This window comes from Drosophila pseudoobscura, unplaced genomic scaffold (genome assembly GCF_009870125.1).
Source record: "Drosophila pseudoobscura strain MV-25-SWS-2005 unplaced genomic scaffold, UCI_Dpse_MV25 Unplacedtig00000861, whole genome shotgun sequence".
Lineage (NCBI taxonomy): Eukaryota > Metazoa > Arthropoda > Insecta > Diptera > Drosophilidae > Drosophila > Drosophila pseudoobscura.
The window spans coordinates 103533-123851 of record NW_022881738.1 but is presented as its reverse complement, the minus strand read 5'-3'; the positions used below and the strand labels follow the sequence as shown (position 1 = coordinate 123851).

The window sequence follows — 20319 nt, the reverse complement described above, 5'->3', positions numbered from 1 at the left end:
GGATTGGTCGGGGTTCTTTCTCCCCTAGCTACACAGTTTTCCTGACACAAATCAATATAATGCGCTTCAAAAAAAATAAGCAGGATCTCGACGTTAATATCAATAACCAATAAAAAAAAACTCCTTTCCACTCTGCGCCGATACGCATTTAGAAAACGCTTAGAAAAAGTGTAGTTCGTCTTCTGTCTGATAGAGGGAACAGCGGTGATATATGTCCCTAGTCTTTACCCACCCAACCATGACAAACGCGTTTACATTCGGGCGTTGTCCCAATTCAAAGATCCAACATCTTCTAGTGCATTTTGAGGGAGATAAGCATAAGTACTTGACGGACGGAGATAATATTTAGTTTAGGCAGACATAATCATGATTACAAATTCCTTTTATTTTTATGTTAAATGTCCCTAACCATGTGAGATTGTATTGATATATATATTTTTTTTTACATTAATTACAGATATAATCCGATTCCTTACATTTACAAATAAACAAAAATATACAGACTTCCTTCTTCTTGGATCAGCAAAAAAAACTTAATTATTTGAGCATTTGAGGGGGGTAATATTCTTTCAAATCAGTATATATATATCTACTTCAACAAACTTACGCCTGCATTGGTGTATAGACATTGTGGTTTCAGCCACTAGTGGTACTCACAGTAATTGGTTAAACTCATCGGTGTATCGTTGGGCCCAAGATGACTTTGACGGATTCATTTGTATGCACTGTGTAATTTAGAGGTTGGTCAGTATAAATGTATGTATATATATAAAGAGAAACACATTATCCCAAACTCATATTGCTCAGTTTTCAAAATCTTCAATTACTTTACAAATTTACTCATTGGAGGAAGCTATTTAGTTACTACATTAATCAACACAATGATAAGATATGAATATGTGAATCTAATCAGCTGGTTCTTAGAGCAGCAGCGTATAGATTTTTATGTGATAGTGATAAAGGCAAACGGGAACTTGCACTTGAAATTTAATTTGAGAAACACGGGAATCAAAATAAACACAAATCTGCTGACAGCAAGAGTGGTTCTGAGGCAATGTGGTTTAGGCTAGCCTAATTACTCAATCCTTTGTAAGTTTTCGTAGGTTGGTGACGATTATGTCCTCCGGCTTTTTTTATGAGATCGGCAGGTTCAAACTGAAATTCGGACGTCCAGCAGTGGTGTATGGTGGTTGGTCTTTCACGAGCCGTAAATGATTTCCGATATTGAGCTAGCCCAATGTCAACGGTTCAGCCTTCACTTTGCCGCCGTGGATGTGCACTGCACTAACTCCCAAACGGTCAGCTTGGTTGTTTTAGTAGTTGATACCGTAGATTGGTTGGCCGGCTTGGCTGTATTAAGATTTTCCAGTACTCCTATCCCTAAATAAAACTGTGTCAGAACCTTATCTTTCCACGGTGGACTAACGTACCTTTGCTTCTTTCAAGAATTTCACTTTATTTTCACTTTTCCCTCGGGTAGTTCAGCTAACGCCACTCTTCGGATTTATTAATCCATATAAACAGCGGATGATTAGATAATAGTGAAAATTGGAAGTTATGTAACTCCACGTGTCTTCACCATTCACTCTGCGATTGCGAAAATCACGAAAATCTGTATATACGTGTGCCGTAAGTGAAACTATGCAGGGGAATGATTTCACATGAATAAAGTCTATTCGCCTGTACCTATTGCATGCCTAAGCTGAGCTTTAAGCTTTAACATAACTGTGCAATCGGATGATCTTCTGGATCTCCTGCATTCCACCAATTTCTTCGAGCTATGCTAGCGAGGGCGGTATGAAAAGTATCTTTCTAGAAAGTGTACCTAAAGTGTACCTTGTTCGACCTTTTCCTTTCTTTTTTTTTCTTTTGATTTTCGAATAGTTGGACACTACAACCACAGATAATGAAACAAGACCTGCTCGAAGGTACATTATCTGAAAAAAATGCTGTTATTTATTCTTCACCTGAATATCTTTGAGATGGAAAACTCCAATCTTTTTCCCTGTTGGGTTCACCAACTCATAATAATATGGGCTTCTTTTTTTGAGAACCTTTGCAGAAATGAAAACCGGAGCTAACTTCGAACTAAACTTCTTACTCGCGTTGCTCTGGGTAAAGTTACGAGCAAAAACCTCGTCACCCGTTTTAAGTTGTACGTTCCTACTCCGTAGATTATATTTCTTCGCGTTAAGCTCATGTGATTTCTTTATGTTTTTCTTAGCGTCTTGTCTTGCCAGTTGTAACAGATCGGAATGTTCTAATCGGACGTCGTTGCTTAGCAGATCCACGTTTCGCAATAGGGTATAATCTCCTCCGTTCAGAATCATGTTCTGACCAAAAACAAGGAAATATGGTGAATAACCAGTACTTCGATGCACCGCTGCTCTAAGTGCACCATTGATAGCGTTCAAATTAGCGTCCCAATTGGAATGGTCACTTCCAATATAAGCGCGGATGGCTGCCAGAACCGATCTGTTTAATCGTTCACTAGCATTGGCCTAATGCCAAAACTTGTAAGAAAAGCTTCGAAACAACTTGATTTGAACTGCGAACCATTATCCGTTAGAACAACTTCCGGCACTCCAAAGGTGTAGAATATGGAGCTTTCCAGGTATTCACACATTTTTGGCGCCGTGAACTTCTTTAGAGGGCTAAGAAAATGGAATTTCGTGTTATGGTCTACTACTACCAACAACCCAATGTTTCCATTTTTAGTACGGGGCTACGGACCTAGTAGATCCATATACAAGCATTGAAAGGGGCGGTCTGATGTTAATGGTCGGCCCATCGGAGGTTTTAACATTTTGTTCGGACAAATATGGACAAATCGACAAATATGGCATTCTGAGATGTACTCTCGAATTTGGCTTACCATTCGGGGCCAGAAGAAATACCTTTTGAGTTTTTCTACCGTCTTAGCCATACCACAATGTGCAGAGCTTGGCGCATCATGTGCTTGTTGCAATACTTCGGGGATCATCGCGGAGGGTACCCAAAGTTTCCAGGATTCCTCGTGTCCGTCATTGTCTCTATTGAACTCGGTTCTTTTATAGACATACCCATCAATAACTTTTAAGTCAAGCAGTTTTGACTGATTCTCTTGTACTCGTTGAATCACGCTAAGATATTCCGGCGACTTAAAATGACTTGACTGTAAATCAATCATGGGACCACTGGCAACGAATTCTTCTATAGCAGGTTGGTTACGTCGAGTCAGGGCGTCAGCAACAACGTTTTCTGACCCTCGCCTATGTGTAATAGAAAAATTGAATGATTGTAATTTCATCGACCACCTCGCTAGTCTTCCAGAAAGATCTTTCTGCTTCATCAACCATTTTAAAGACGCATGATCCGTTACTACCACAAAATCTTGACCTTCTATATAGGCACGAAATTTTTTTATACCCTTGATAACGGCTAAGCATTCCAGTTCGCTAACGGTGTAGTTCCTTTGGGCTTTCGATAATTTTTCCGACATATACGCGATTGGGAGTTCCACTCCCTCACGCTCTTGCGCCAGGACACAACCTATCCCGTAGGTACTTGCATCACACAGTAAGATAAATTGGCTTGTGAAGTCTGGGGTAATCAAAATCGGAGCTGATGTTAAACGCGATTTTAGAAGATTGAAAGCTTTTTCGGCATCATCATTCCAAATTATAGACTTTTTGTTCTTTAACAATTCCGTCAGTGGAAAGCTTATGGTGGCATAATTTTCGACAAATCGCCGATACCAACCAGACAATCCTACGAACCGACGCAACTGTTTTATAGATGTAGGAACAGGAAACTCATTGACGGCCTTTATTTTCCCTGGATCAGTCAGAATTTGTCCTTCTCGAATGATGAATCCCAAATACTTTATTTCGCGCATACAAAACTTGGACTTCTCAATATTAATAGTCAGATTAGCCTTTTTTAGGCAAACCGAAACTTCCTGAAGCGTGACCAAATGTGACTCGAAATCCTCTGACAGCACAAGTAAGTCATCTAAATATACAAAGACGCATTTTCTTAGATGGGCCGGTATAACCTGGTCCATTAGTCGACAGAGGGTTTGCGCAGCATTGCAGAGCCCGAACGGCATTGTTTTATATTGATATAGTGGCCTGTTTGGCACTGTGAAGGCCGTACATTGCCGTGACTTTTCGTCGAGTGGTATCTGCCAAAAGGCGTGCTTCATATCTAGGCCTGTTATGAACCTAGCTGGCGGCAATCGACTCAAAATACCGTCTATATGAGGTAACGGATAAGCATCCTTTATAGTGACCTTATTTACCTCACGCGAATCTAAGCAAAGCCTGTTCTTTTCCCCTTTCCGCACCAACACGCAATTACTGCTCCATGGACTTGAAGACTCTTCAATTACGTCTAGGGCTAACATATGATCGACTTCGGCAAACATTAGTTTCTCTATTGCTGGTGACACTGGCCAATGTCTTTGCTTGATGGGTGTTGCGGATCCGACTTCTATTTTATGCATTATCAAATTTGTTCTGCCTAAACCTTGCTTGGCAAATGATGGAAAAACTTCTACAACGGCCTTTAGGCGACTTTGTTGTTCATTTGACAAAAGATGCCACTTGGGGAGTTCTTGGTCATGAGTCTCTCCACCCACATCTAGCTCGGAAACCTGCGCGTTGCTGATGCTATCTGTTAATCCAAACTGATGCCAAAAGTCTATCCCGAGATAAATATCTTGTTTGAGACCTGGGATAATAAAAAGATCTAACCATGCTGTTTTCTTTCGATAAGTAATTTGAGTTTGTAATTTGCCAACAACCTTACTTGGCGTTCCATTAGCAGTTCGTATGTTGCCGGAGCACTTTTTGGTTTTTCCTAACGCTAGGAACTCCAGTGCTGCCTTGCCTCCGACACAACTCAGGGTTGCCCCAGAGTCTAGGAGCGCAGTGTAGTTATTCCCTTCAATGCATACTTCTGTGTACTGTCTGTTATCAGTTTTACTAAAAATCGCGGCTACCAGTTTTTTTCGGTCAAAGCGAATCGATTTCCAATACTGTCTTAATCGCTTCGTCGACCTTCTTTGGGTCAGATGGATTTTGGAATTTATAGTCTCGCCAAACAATTTATCGCGAAGCTTATTGTAATTACTATCTATCCTTACATGTAATGGAATAGTAGAGAAATGGGGTTTGGCTTCTTCTAACTTATTTTCTAAACTAGTTTTTGCCTTTGTTTCATTTGACAATTTTACGGGTATACTAGGAGTCTTCACAGTTTCGGGTGCGTCCAGGTTTTGTCGATCGACACACCCGCCGGTCGGTTTCCCGCTGGATTACATCTGGGACATTTCGGCTTGAACGTTTTCTTAGCGCCACAATCATAACAAAATATAGAGCGCTGCTCTAGACAATCATCAAATCGATGACCAGGTTTTTCACAGTTCCAACAGGTTAGGTTTGATGGCTTCCGTTGAATCGCGAGGACTTCTGGATCTGGCGCATTCGATTCTACCTGAGTTTGTTTCTCGTACGCGTCAGTTAGCTCGTTAATATAGGAACGCAAAGTTCGTGGCTTACAAGCTTTTATGTCATTGTAGAATTGTTCATGTTTTCGCACTTCGACACGTAATTGTGACCTATTTGATATTCTTAAATGAAGTAGCTCATGGTGCAAACTTGGTTTACCATTCCTAATCAGCAACTCGACTAATTGACTTTCGGACATGCCTTGTTGAAGTCTATCTGCTAAATCCTCTATTGCGCACTGATAATCATCAAAAACTTCATTTTCGCCTTGTCTGCGTTTCCTTATCTTTTCCCATATGTCAAGGTCAGTTTCAGCGTCCTCAAATCGTTTGCGAAATTCAAAACAAAAGGTTTCCCAAGAAAAATTGGTATGGTTACGGTGGAATTTCCAAAACCAATCACTGGCCTTATTAGCGAACAAGAGATACAGGTGATCACAAAGTACTTGATAATCATTATTTAAGTTCTGTTCAGTTAAAGAGCGTATTCGATATATAAAATCTTCCATCCTCATACCATTCTTCGATCCGTCAAACTTTAGCCGCCAATTTTGAATTATGTTAGTTGCCTTTGCAGGTGCTAACTGTGCATTTGACCTACTTCTACTACTACTGTGACTTGAGATGTTTCCTGCTAACGAAGCACGTACGCCGGACTGCCTATTCCCAGTCTCCACATTTTCCACTGCTTGCGTGGCGATGTTTAGATTGAGTGTAGCCAGTTGTCTCTGAATTGTCTCTTCGATGTTTTTATTCAAAATATCCACCATGTCATCTATCATATTTTCTTGTTGAACACTTAAGGCATTCTGTATGTACCTTACTATGTCATCTGGCGATTTTCCCGATAAATTTTCTTCCTGCTCTGACCGACTAGGATCTGTAAGTCGCGATTTTGATCTAGTGGTCACGCCTCCTTTCGAACTGATGGGCTTCCTCTGCCTCGGCTCTTATACAGGCCTCCCATTCTTCTCAGAGTATGGGCTCCTGAGTCCGTAGCTGAAATATCTTTGATTCCTGTCTCTGCCTCTTCGGCTGCGTCACCAAGTTCCGCTGCAAGGGTATTGTTACCATAACGTAGTTGCGAAATAAGGCAGCATGCCGCACATATCGGACAAGCCGGTGTGGTCGTGATTGCTTCTATTATACAACATTTATGAAATCTATGATTACACGGAGTACTTGCAACTAACTCAGAGACCAAGATTACTTCATTACAAATATAGCAAAACGGATCGCTTTGTTCGCGAATGCCATCGAGATTTTCATTACTATGAGTAACAGGCATTTTAGCCATTTATTGTTAATTCACTAACACAAAAACTTTCTCGAAACAAATTGCTTATCCCCTAATGTCCGTCTTTCCTTAGCTCATCAATATCTCAAAATACAAGAAAACAGACAAAAAAACGAAAACTCTCCTCCAGCGCATTCCTCTATTTTAACTAAGTAACTATTGTTGAATAACAACAATCTACAACCATCTCAAATTGCTGGACAATGTCCGAAATTCTCCAGAGCATCGTAAATCCAAAACACTTTGAGATTGTTTCCTGTCAAGATTGTTTATTTTGCTCAGCATAGATCTATCAGGGTCGATCAATCCGGTATCCGAATTGCAATCGCTAAGTCCACCGATCGATTCCAGCCGAATACAAAACAACTTGTTGTGCAGCAAATGTGAAATAAATGGATGGATTTGTAGAGCTTAAATGGGACTTAAAGAAAACTTTTCGGGCCCCACGTTGGGCGCCATGTTTGTGTAGTGTTCAGTCTTTGCCAGTGAGTTGGGGCCAGAGCCTATTTAGGCTCTAACTCCGACAGTGGCCAATAGATGGTTTTTTTCTGACCTCATGTTAATAGGAAGCTATGTTCGAATGCGCGCATTCTTGCTGTGCTCGGGTCCAGCTCGTCGGATTGGTCGGGGTTCTTTCTCCCCTAGCTACACAGTTTTCCTGACACAAATCAATATAATGCGCTTCAAAAAAAATAAGCAGGATCTCGACGTTAATATCAATAACCAATAAAAAAAAACTCCTTTCCACTCTGCGCCGATACGCATTTAGAAAACGCTTAGAAAAAGTGTAGTTCGTCTTCTGTCTGATAGAGGGAACAGCGGTGATATATGTCCCTAGTCTTTACCCACCCAACCATGACAAACGCGTTTACATTCGGCCGTTGTCCCAATTCAAAGATCCAACATCTTCTAGTGCATTTTGAGGGAGATAAGCATAAGTACTTGACGGACGGAGATAATATTTAGTTTAGGCAGACATAATCATGATTACAAATTCCTTTTATTTTTATGTTAAATGTCCCTAACCATGTGAGATTGTATTGATATATATATATTTTTTTACATTAATTACAGATATAATCCGATTCCTTACATTTACAAATAAACAAAAATATACAGACTTCCTTCTTCTTGGATCAGCAAAAAAAACTTAATTATTTGAGCATTTGAGGGGGGTAATATTCTTTCAAATCAGTATATATATATCTACTTCAACAAACTTACGCCTGCATTGGTGTATAGACATTGTGGTTCAGCCACTAGTGGTACTCACAGTAATTGGTTAAACTCATCGGTGTATCGTTGGGCCCAAGATGACTTTGACGGATTCATTTGTATGCACTGTGTAATTTAGAGGTTGGTCAGTATAAATGTATGTATATATATAAAGAGAAACACATTATCCCAAACTCATATTGCTCAGTTTTCAAAATCTTCAATTACTTTACAAATTTACTCATTGGAGGAAGCTATTTAGTTACTACATTAATCAACACAATGATAAACGAGATATGAATATGTGGATCTAATCAGCTGGTTCTTAGAGCAGCAGCGTATAGATTTTTATGTGATAGTGATAAAGGCAAACGGGAACTTGCACTTGAAATTTAATTTGAGAAACACGGGAATCAAAATAAACACAAATCTGCTGACAGCAAGAGTGGTTCTGAGGCAATGTGGTTTATGCTAGCCTAATTACTCAATCCTTTGTAAGTTTTCGTAGGTTGGTGACGATTATGTCCTCCGGCTTTTTTTATGAGATCGGCAGGTTCAAACTGAAATTCGGACGTCCAGCAGTGGTGTATGGTGGTTGGTCTTTCACGAGCCGTAAATGATTTCCGATATTGAGCTAGCCCAACGTCAACGGTTCAGCCTTCACTTTGCCGCCGTGGATGTGCACTGCACTAACTCCCAAACGGTCAGCTTGGTTGTTTTAGTAGTTGATACCGTAGATTGGTTGGCCGGCTTGGCTGTATTAAGATTTTCCAGTACTCCTATCCCTAAATAAAACTGTGTCAGAACCTTATCTTTCCACGGTGGACTAACGTACCTTTGCTTCTTTCAAGAATTTCACTTTATTTTCACTTTTCCCTCGGGTAGTTCAGCTAACGCCACTCTTCGGATTTATTAATCCATATAAACAGCGGATGATTAGATAATAGTGAAAAATTGGAAGTTATGTAACTCCACGTGTCTTCACCATTCACTCTGCGATTGCGAAAATCACGAAAATCTATATATACGTGTGCCGTAAGTGAAACTATGCAGGGGAATGATTTCACATGAATAAAGTCTATTCGCCTGTACCTATTGCATGCCTAAGCTGAGCTTTAAGCTTTAACATAACTGTGCAATCGGATGATCTTCTGGATCTCCTGCATTCCACCAATTTCTTCGAGCTATGCTAGCGAGGGCGGTATGAAAAGTATCTTTCTAGAAAGTGTACCTAAAGTGTACCTTGTTCGACCTTTTCCTTTTCTTTTTTTTTCTTTTGATTTTCGAATAGTTGGACACTACAACCACAGATAATGAAACAAGACCTGCTCGAAGGTACATTATCTGAAAAAAATGCTGTTATTTATTCTTCACCTGAATATCTTTGAGATGGAAAACTCCAATCTTTTTCCCTGCTGGGTTCACCAACTCATAATAATATGGGCTTCTTTTTTTGAGAACCTTTGCAGAAATGAAAACCGGAGCTAACTTCGAACTAAACTTCTTACTCGCGTTGCTCTGGGTAAAGTTACGAGCAAAAACCTCGTCACCCGTTTTAAGTTGTACGTTCCTACTCCGTAGATTATATTTCTTCGCGTTAAGCTCATGTGATTTCTTTATGTTTTTCTTAGCGTCTTGTCTTGCCAGTTGTAACAGATCGGAGTGTTCTAATCGGACGTCGTTGCTTAGCAGATCCACGTTTCGCAATAGGGTATAATCTCCTCCGTTCAGAATCATGTTCTGACCAAAAACAAGGAAATATGGTGAATAACCAGTACTTCGATGCACCGCTGCTCTAAGTGCACCATTGATAGCGTTCAAATTAGCGTCCCAATTGGAATGGTCACTTCCAATATAAGCGCGGATGGCTGCCAGAACCGATCTGTTTAATCGTTCACTAGCATTGGCCTGAGGAGAATATATAGCCGTACACCGATGTGTAATGCCAAAACTTGTAAGAAAAGCTTCGAAACAACTTGATTTGAACTGCGAACCATTATCCGTTAGAACAACTTCCGGCACTCCAAAGGTGTAGAATATGGAGCTTTCCAGGTATTCACACATTTTTGGCGCCGTGAACTTCTTTAGAGGGCTAAGAAAATGGAATTTCGTGTTATGGTCTACTACTACCAACAACCCAATGTTTCCATTTTTAGTACGGGGGTACGGACCTAGTAGATCCATATACAAGCATTGAAAGGGGCGGTCTGATGGTAATGGTCGGCCCATCGGAGGTTTTAACATTTTGTTCGGACTCTTAGTAGATCGACAAATATGGCATTCTGAGATGTACTCTCGAATTTGGCTTACCATTCGGGGCCAGAAGAAATACCTTTTGAGTTTTTCTACCGTCTTAGCCATACCACAATGTGCAGAGCTTGGCGCATCATGTGCTTGTTGCAATACTTCGGGGATCATCGCGGAGGGTACCCAAAGTTTCCAGGATTCCTCGTGTCCGTCATTGTCTCTATTGAACTCGGTTCTTTTATAGACATACCCATCAATAACTTTTAAGTCAAGCAGTTTTGACTGATTCTCTTGTACTCGTTGAATCACGCTAAGATATTCCGGCGACTTAAAATGACTTGACTGTAAATCAATCATGGGACCACTGGCAACGAATTCTTCTATAGCAGGTTGGTTACGTCGAGTCAGGGCGTCAGCAACAACGTTTTCTGACCCTCGCCTATGTGTAATAGAAAAATTGAATGATTGTAATTTCATCGACCACCTCGCTAGTCTTCCAGAAAGATCTTTCTGCTTCATCAACCATTTTAAAGACGCATGATCCGTTACTACCACAAAATCTTGACCTTCTATATAGGCACGAAATTTTTTTATACCCTTGATAACGGCTAAGCATTCCAGTTCGCTAACGGTGTAGTTCCTTTGGGCTTTCGATAATTTTTCCGACATATACGCGATTGGGAGTTCCACTCCCTCACGCTCTTGCGCCAGGACACAACCTATCCCGTAGGTACTTGCATCACACAGTAAGATAAATTGGCTTGTGAAGTCTGGGGTAATCAAAATCGGAGCTGATGTTAAACGCGATTTTAGAAGATTGAAAGCTTTTTCGGCATCATCATTCCAAATTATAGACTTTTTGTTCTTTAACAATTCCGTCAGTGGAAAGCTTATGGTGGCATAATTTTCGACAAATCGCCGATACCAACCAGACAATCCTAAGAACCGACGCAACTGTTTTATAGATGTAGGAACAGGAAACTCATTGACGGCCTTTATTTTCCCTGGATCAGTCAGAATTTGTCCTTCTCGAATGATGAATCCCAAATACTTTATTTCGCGCATACAAAACTTGGACTTCTCAATATTAATAGTCAGATTAGCCTTTTTTAGGCAAACCGAAACTTCCTGAAGCGTGACCAAATGTGACTCGAAATCCTCTGACAGCACAAGTAAGTCATCTAAATATACAAAGACGCATTTTCTTAGATGGGCCGGTATAACCTGGTCCATTAGTCGACAGAGGGTTTGCGCAGCATTGCAGAGCCCGAACGGCATTGTTTTATATTGATATAGTGGCCTGTTTGGCACTGTGAAGGCCGTACATTGCCGTGACTTTTCGTCGAGTGGTATCTGCCAAAAGGCGTGCTTCATATCTAGGCCTGTTATGAACCTAGCTGGCGGCAATCGACTCAAAATACCGTCTATATGAGGTAACGGATAAGCATCCTTTATAGTGACCTTATTTACCTCACGCGAATCTAAGCAAAGCCTGTTCTTTTCCCCTTTCCGCACCAACACGCAATTACTGCTCCATGGACTTGAAGACTCTTCAATTACGTCTAGGGCTAACATATGATCGACTTCGGCAAACATTAGTTTCTCTATTGCTGGTGACACTGGCCAATGTCTTTGCTTGATGGGTGTTGCGGATCCGACTTCTATTTTATGCATTATCAAATTTGTTCTGCCTAAACCTTGCTTGGCAAATGATGGAAAAACTTCTACAACGGCCTTTAGGCGACTTTGTTGTTCATTTGACAAAAGATGCCACTTGGGGAGTTCTTGGTCATGAGTCTCTCCACCCACATCTAGCTCGGAAACCTGCGCGTTGCTGATGCTATCTGTTAATCCAAACTGATGCCAAAAGTCTATCCCGAGATAAATATCTTGTTTGAGACCTGGGATAATAAAAAGATCTAACCATGCTGTTTTCTTTCGATAAGTAATTTGAGTTTGTAATTTGCCAACAACCTTACTTGGCGTTCCATTAGCAGTTCGTATGTTGCCGGAGCACTTTTTGGTTTTTCCTAACGCTAGGAACTCCAGTGCTGCCTTGCCTCCGACACAACTCAGGGTTGCCCCAGAGTCTAGGAGCGCAGTGTAGTTATTCCCTTCAATGCATACTTCTGTGTACAGTCTGTTATCAGTTTTACTAAAAATCGCGGCTACCAGTTTTTTTCGGTCAAAGCGAATCGATTTCCAATACTTTCTTAATCGCTTCGTCGACCTTCTTTGGGTCAGATGGATTTTGGAATTTATAGTCTCGCCAAACAATTTATCGCGAAGCTTATTGTAATTAGCTATCCTTACATGTAATGGAATAGTAGAGAAATGGGGTTTGGCTTCTTCTAACTTATTTTCTAAACTAGTTTTTGCCTTTGTTTCATTTGACAATTTTACGGGTATACTAGGAGTCTTCACAGTTTCGGGTGCGTCCAGGTTTTGTCGATCGACACACCCGCCGGTCGGTTTCCCGCTGGATTACATCTGGGACATTTCGGCTTGAACGTTTTCTTAGCGCCACAACCATAACAAAATATAGAGCGCTGCTCTAGACAATCATCAAATCGATGACCAGGTTTTTCACAGTTCCAACAGGTTAGGTTTGATGGCTTCCGTTGAATCGCGAGGACTTCTGGATCTGGCGCATTCGATTCTACCTGAGTTTGTTTCTCGTACGCGTCAGTTAGCTCGTTAATATAGGAACGCAAAGTTCGTGGCTTACAAGCTTTTATGTCATTGTAGAATTGTTCATGTTTTCGCACTTCGACACGTAATTGTGACCTATTTGATATTCTTAAATGAAGTAGCTCATGGTGCAAACTTGGTTTACCATTCCTAATCAGCAACTCGACTAATTGACTTTCGGACATGCCTTGTTGAAGTCTATCTGCTAAATCCTCTATTGCGCACTGATAATCATCAAAAACTTCATTTTCGCCTTGTCTGCGTTTCCTTATCTTTTCCCATATGTCAAGGTCAGTTTCAGCGTCCTCAAATCGTTTGCGAAATTCAAAACAAAAGGTTTCCCAAGAAAAATTGGTATGGTTACGGTGGAATTTCCAAAACCAATCACTGGCCTTATTAGCGAACAAGAGATACAGGTGATCACAAAGTACTTGATAATCATTATTTAAGTTCTGTTCAGTTAAAGAGCGTATTCGATATATAAAATCTTCCATCCTCATACCATTCTTCGATCCGTCAAACTTTAGCCGCCAATTTTGAATTATGTTAGTTGCCTTTGCAGGTGCTAACTGTGCATTTGACCTACTTCTACTACTACTGTGACTTGAGATGTTTCCTGCTAACGAAGCACGTACGCCGGACTGCCTATTCCCAGTCTCCACATTTTCCACTGCTTGCGTGGCGATGTTTAGATTGAGTGTAGCCAGTTGTCTCTGAATTGTCTCTTCGATGTTTTTATTCAAAATATCCACCATGTCATCTATCATATTTTCTTGTTGAACACTTAAGGCATTCTGTATGTACCTTACTATGTCATCTGGCGATTTTCCCGATAAATTTTCTTCCTGCTCTGACCGACTAGGATCTGTAAGTCGCGATTTTGATCTAGTGGTCACGCCTCCTTTCGAACTGATGGGCTTCCTCTGCCTCGGCTCTTATACAGGCCTCCCATTCTTCTCAGAGTATGGGCTCCTGAGTCCGTAGCTGAAATATCTTTGATTCCTGTCTCTGCCTCTTCGGCTGCGTCACCAAGTTCCGCTGCAAGGGTATTGTTACCATAACGTAGTTGCGAAATAAGGCAGCATGCCGCACATATCGGACAAGCCGGTGTGGTCGTGATTGCTTCTATTATACAACATTTATGAAATCTATGATTACACGGAGTACTTGCAACTAACTCAGAGACCAAGATTACTTCATTACAAATATAGCAAAACGGATCGCTTTGTTCGCGAATGCCATCGAGATTTTCATTACTATGAGTAACAGGCATTTTAGCCATTTATTGTTAATTCACTAACACAAAAACTTTCTCGAAACAAATTGCTTATCCCCTAATGTCCGTCTTTCCTTAGCTCATCAATATCTCAAAATACAAGAAAACAGACAAAAAAACGAAAACTCTCCTCCAGCGCATTCCTCTATTTTAACTAAGTAACTATTGTTGAATAACAACAATCTACAACCATCTCAAATTGCTGGACAATGTCCGAAATTCTCCAGAGCATCGTAAATCCAAAACACTTTGAGATTGTTTCCTGTCAAGATTGTTTATTTTGCTCAGCATAGATCTATCAGGGTCGATCAATCCGGTATCCGAATTGCAATCGCTAAGTCCACCGATCGATTCCAGCCGAATACAAAACAACTTGTTGTGCAGCAAATGTGAAATAAATGGATGGATTTGTAGAGCTTAAATGGGACTTAAAGAAAACTTTTCGGGCCCCACGTTGGGCGCCATGTTTGTGTAGTGTTCAGTCTTTGCCAGTGAGTTGGGGCCAGAGCCTATTTAGGCTCTAACTCCGACAGTGGCCAATAGATGGCTTTTTTCTGACCTCATGTTAATAGGAAGCTATGTTCGAATGCGCGCATTCTTGCTGTGCTCGGGTCCAGCTCGTCGGATTGGTCGGGGTTCTTTCTCCCCTAGCTACACAGTTTTCCTGACACAAATCAATATAATGCGCTTCAAAAAAAATAAGCAGGATCTCGACGTTAATATCAATAACCAATCAAAAAAAACTCCTTTCCACTCTGCGCCGATACGCATTTAGAAAACGCTTAGAAAAAGTGTAGTTCGTCTTCTGTCTGATAGAGGGAACAGCGGTGATATATGTCCCTAGTCTTTACCCACCCAACCATGACAAACGCGTTTACATTCGGGCGTTGTCCCAATTCAAAGATCCAACATCTTCTAGTGCATTTTGAGGGAGATAAGCATAAGTACTTGACGGACGGAGATAATATTTAGTTTAGGCAGACATAATCATGATTACAAATTCCTTTTATTTTTATGTTAAATGTCCCTAACCATGTGAGATTGTATTGATATATATATATTTTTTTACATTAATTACAGATATAATCCGATTCCTTACATTTACAAATAAACAAAAATATACAGACTTCCTTCTTCTTGGATCAGCAAAAAAAACTTAATTATTTGAGCATTTGAGGGGGGTAATATTCTTTCAAATCAGTATATATATATCTACTTCAACAAACTTACGCCTGCATTGGTGTATAGACATTGTGGTTTCAGCCACTAGTGGTACTCACAGTAATTGGTTAAACTCATCGGTGTATCGTTGGGCCCAAGATGACTTTGACGGATTCATTTGTATGCACTGTGTAATTTAGAGGTTGGTCAGTATAAATGTATGTATAAAGAGAAACACATTATCCCAAACTCATATTGCTCAGTTTTCAAAATCTTCAATTACTTTACAAATTTACTCATTGGAGGAAGCTATTTAGTTACTACATTAATCAACACAATGATAAACGAGATATGAATATGTGGATCTAATCAGCTGGTTCTTAGAGCAGCAGCGTATAGATTTTTATGTGATAGTGATAAAGGCAAACGGGAACTTGCACTTGAAATTTAATTTGAGAAACACGGGAATCAAAATAAACACAAATCTGCTGACAGCAAGAGTGGTTCTGAGGCAATGTGGTTTATGCTAGCCTAATTACTCAATCCTTTGTAAGTTTTCGTAGGTTGGTGACGATTATGTCCTCCGGCTTTTTTTATGAGATCGGCAGGTTCAAACTGAAATTCGGACGTCCAGCAGTGGTGTATGGTGGTTGGTCTTTCACGAGCCGTAAATGATTTCCGATATTGAGCTAGCCCAACGCCAACGGTTCAGCCTTCACTTTGCCGCCGTGGATGTGCACTGCACTAACTCCCAAACGGTCAGCTTGGTTGTTTTAGTAGTTGATACCGTAGATTGGTTGGCCGGCTTGGCTGTATTAAGATTTTCCAGTACTCCTATCCCTTTGCTTCTTTCAAGAATTTCACTTTATTTTCACTTTTCCCTCGGGTAGTTCAGCTAACGCCACTCTTCGGATTTATTAATCCATATAAACAGCGGATGATTAGATAATAGTGAAAAATTGGAAGTTATGTAACTCCACGTGTCTTCACCATTCACTCTGCGATTGCAAAAATCACGAAAATCTATATATACGTGTGCCGTAAGTGAAACTATGCAGGGGAATGATTTCACATGAATAAAGTCTATTCGCCTGTACCTATTGCATGCCTAAGCTGAGCTTTAAGCTTTAACATAACTGTGCAATCGGATGATCTTCTGGATCTCCTGCATTCCACCAATTTCTTCGAGCTATGCTAGCGAGGGCGGTATGAAAAGTATCTTTCTAGAAAGTGTACCTAAAGTGTACCTTGTTCGACCTTTTCCTTTCTTTTTTTTTTTTTTGATTTTCGAATAGTTGGACACTACAAACCTCCGCAGCTATATGGCACCTGCACTTATATAGAACCCGTCCCTATACAGCGCTTACATGTATATTGAATCACCGCACCTATATATCACCCACGCTCCAGGAAATGTGGCAGGATCGCACATCTTGGGCACAAGCACCAATATGGCACTCTAGCCCATAAAAAAGTGGAACCTCCGCAACTATATGGCACCTGCACTTATATAGAACCCTTCCCTATCCAGCACTGGCATGTATACTAAACCACCGCACCTATATAGCATCCACGCTCCAGGAAATGTGGCAGGATCGCATATTTTGGGCATAAGCACCAATATGGCAATATAGCCCCAAAAAAGTGGAACCTCCGCATCTATATGGCACCTGCACTTATATAGAACCCGTCCCTATACAGCGCTTACATGTATATTGAATCACCGCACCTATATATCACCCACGCTCCAGGAAATGTGGCAGGATCGCACATCTTGGGCACAAGCACCAATATGGCACTCTAGCCCATAAAAAAGTGGAACCTCCGCAACTATATGGCACCTGCACTTATATAGAACCCTTCCCTATCCAGCACTGGCATGTATACTGAACCACCGCACCTATATAGCATCCACGCTCCAGGAAATGTGGCAGGATCGCATATTTTGGGCATAAGCACCAATATGGCAATATAGCCCCAAAAAAGTGGAACCTCCGCAACTATATGGCACCTGCACTTATATAGAACCCTTCCCTATCCAGCACTGGCATGTATACTGAACCACCGCATCTATATAGCATCCACGCTCCAGGAAATGTGGCAGGATCGCATATTTTGGGCGTAAGCACCAATATGGCAATATAGCCCCAAAAAAGTGGAACCTCCGCAGCTATATGGCACCTGCACTTATATAGAACCCGTCCCTATACAGCGCTTACATGTATATTGAATCACCGCACCTATATATCACCCACGCTCCAGGAAATGTGGCAGGATCGCACATCTTGGGCACAGGCACCAATATGGCACTCTAGCCCTTAAAAAAGTGGAACCTCCGCAACTATATGGCACCTGCACTTATATAGAACCCTTCCCTATCCAGCACTGGCATGTATACTGAACCACCGCACCTATATAGCATCCACGCTCCAGGAAATGTGACAGGATCGCATATTTTGGGCATAAGCACCAATATGGCAATATAGCCCCCAAAAAAGTGGAACCTCCGCAACTATATGGCTTCTGCACTTATATAGAACCCTTCCCTATCCAGCACTGGCATGTATACTGAACCACCGCACCTATATAGCATCCACGCTCCAGGATATGTGGCAGGATCGCATATTTTGGGCATAAGCACCAATATGGCAATATAGCCCCAAAAAAGTGGAACCTCCGCAACTATATGGCACCTGCACTTATATAGAACCCATCCCTATCCAGCACTGGCATGTATACTGAACCACCGCATCTATATAGCATCCACGCTCCAGGAAATGTGGCAGGATCGCATATTTTGGGCATAAGCACCAATATGGCAATATAGCCCCAAAAAAGTGGAACCTCCGCAACTATATGGCACCTGCACTTATATAGAACCCTTCCCTATCCAGCACTGGCATGTATACTGAACCACCGCACCTATATAGCCCCCACGCTCCAGGAAATGTGGCAGGATCGCACATCTTGGGCATAAGCACCAATATGGCAATATATCCCCAAAAAAGTGGAACCTCCGCAACTATATGGCTTCTGCACTTATATAGAACCCTTCCGTATCCAGCACTGGCATGTATACTGAACCACCGCACCTATATAGCATCCACGCTCCAGGAAATGTGGCAGGAACGCATATTTTGGGCATAAGCACCAATATGGCAATATAGCCCCAAAAAAGTGGAACATCCGCAACTATATGGCACCTGCACTTATATAGATCCCGTCCCTATACATATTTTGGGCATTAGCACCAATATGGCAATATAGCCCCAAAAAAGTGGAACCTCCGCAACTATATGGCACCTGCACTTATATAGAACCCTTCCCTATCCAGCACTGGCATGTATACTAAACCACCGCACCTATATAGCATCCACGCTCCAGGAAATGTGGCAGGATCGCATATTTTGGGCATAAGCACCAATATGGCAATATAGCCCCAAAAAAGTGGAACCTCCGCAACTATATGACACCTGCACTTATATAGAACCCTTCCCTATCCAGCACTGGCATGTGTACTGAACCACCGCACCTATATAGCATCCACGCTCCAGGAAATGTGGCAGGATCGCATATTTTGGGCATAAGCACCAATATGGCAATATAGCCCCAAAAAAGTGGAACATCCGCAACTATATGGCACCTGCACTTATATAGATCCCGTCCCTATACATATTTTGGGCATAAGCACCAATATGGCAAAATAGCCCCAAAAAAGTGGAACCTCCGCAACTATATGGCACCTGCACTTATATAGAACCCTTCCCTATCCAGCACTGGCATGTATACTAAACCACCGAACCTATATAGCATCCACGCTCCAGGAAATGTGGCAGGATCGCATATTTTGGGCATAAGCACCAATATGGCAATATAGCCCCAAAAAAGTGGAACCTCCGCAACTATATGGCACCTGCACTTATATAGAACCCTTCCCTATCCAGCACTGGCATGTATACTGAACCACCGCATCTATATAGCATCCACGCTCCAGGAAATGTGGCAGGATCGCATATTTTGGGCATAAGCACCAATATGGTAATATAGCCCCAAAAAAGTGGAACCTCCGCAACTATATGGCACCTGCACTTATATAGAACCCTTCCCTATCCAGCACTGGCATGTATACTGAACCACCGCACCTATATAGCATCCACGCTCCAGGAAATGTGGCAGGATCGCATATTTTGGGCGTAAGCACCAATAGGGCAATATAGCCCCAAAAAAGTGGAACCTCCGCAGCTATATGGCACCTGCACTTATATAGAACCCGTCCCTATACAGCGCTTACATGTATATTGAATCACCGCACCTATATATCACCCACGCTCCAGGAAATGTGGCAGGATCGCACATCTTGGGCACTAGCACCAATATGGCACTCTAGCCCATAAAAAAGTGGAACCTCCGCAACTATATGGCACCTGCACTTATATAGAACCCTTCCCTATCCAGCACTGGCATGTATACTGAACCACCGCATCTATATAGCATCCACGCTCCAGGAAATGTGGCAGGATCGCATATTTTGGGCATAAGCACCAATATGGCAATATAGCCCCAAAAAAGTGGAACATCCGCAACTATATGGCACCTGCACTTATATAGATCCCGTCCCTATACAGCGCTTACATGTATATTGAATCACCGCACCTATATATCACCCACGCTCCAAGAAATGTGGCAGGATCGCACATCTTGGGCACTAGCACCAATATGGCACTCTAGCCCATAAAAAAGTGTAACCTCCGCAACTATATGGCACCTGCACTTATATAGAACCCTTCCCTATCCAGCACTGGCATGTATACTGAACCACCGCATCTATATATCACCCACGCTCCAGGAAATGTGGCAGGATCGCAAATTTTGGGCGTAAGCACCAATATGGCAATATAGCCCCAAAAAAGTGGAACCTCCGCAGCTATATGGCACCTGCAC

At 41.6% G+C, this 20319-nt stretch overlaps 3 long non-coding RNA genes across 4 annotated transcripts; all 3 read right to left on the bottom strand.

Annotated features, from left to right (window-relative positions):
- Positions 1–435: 435 nt before the first annotated feature.
- LOC117185564 (uncharacterized) lies at positions 436–9284 on the bottom strand. 2 transcript variants are annotated; one of them, XR_004471073.1, is made up of 4 exons: positions 8839–9283; positions 8488–8788; positions 8062–8129; positions 436–725 (listed from the first exon to the last, which is right to left on the bottom strand). It is a non-coding gene; the product is annotated as an uncharacterized lncRNA (long non-coding RNA). The 2 variants fall into 2 exon arrangements; XR_004471072.1 differs by having other exon boundaries at positions 8488–9284.
- LOC117185565 (uncharacterized) lies at positions 1265–1564 on the bottom strand. Its single transcript, XR_004471074.1, has 2 exons — positions 1431–1564; positions 1265–1380 (listed from the first exon to the last, which is right to left on the bottom strand). It is a non-coding gene; the product is annotated as an uncharacterized lncRNA (long non-coding RNA).
- Positions 9285–15277: 5993 nt separating the features above from the next.
- Positions 15278–16655, bottom strand: LOC117185567 (uncharacterized). The gene is made up of 2 exons (XR_004471076.1): positions 15918–16655; positions 15278–15565 (listed from the first exon to the last, which is right to left on the bottom strand). It is a non-coding gene; the product is annotated as an uncharacterized lncRNA (long non-coding RNA).
- Positions 16656–20319: the final 3664 nt, after the last annotated feature.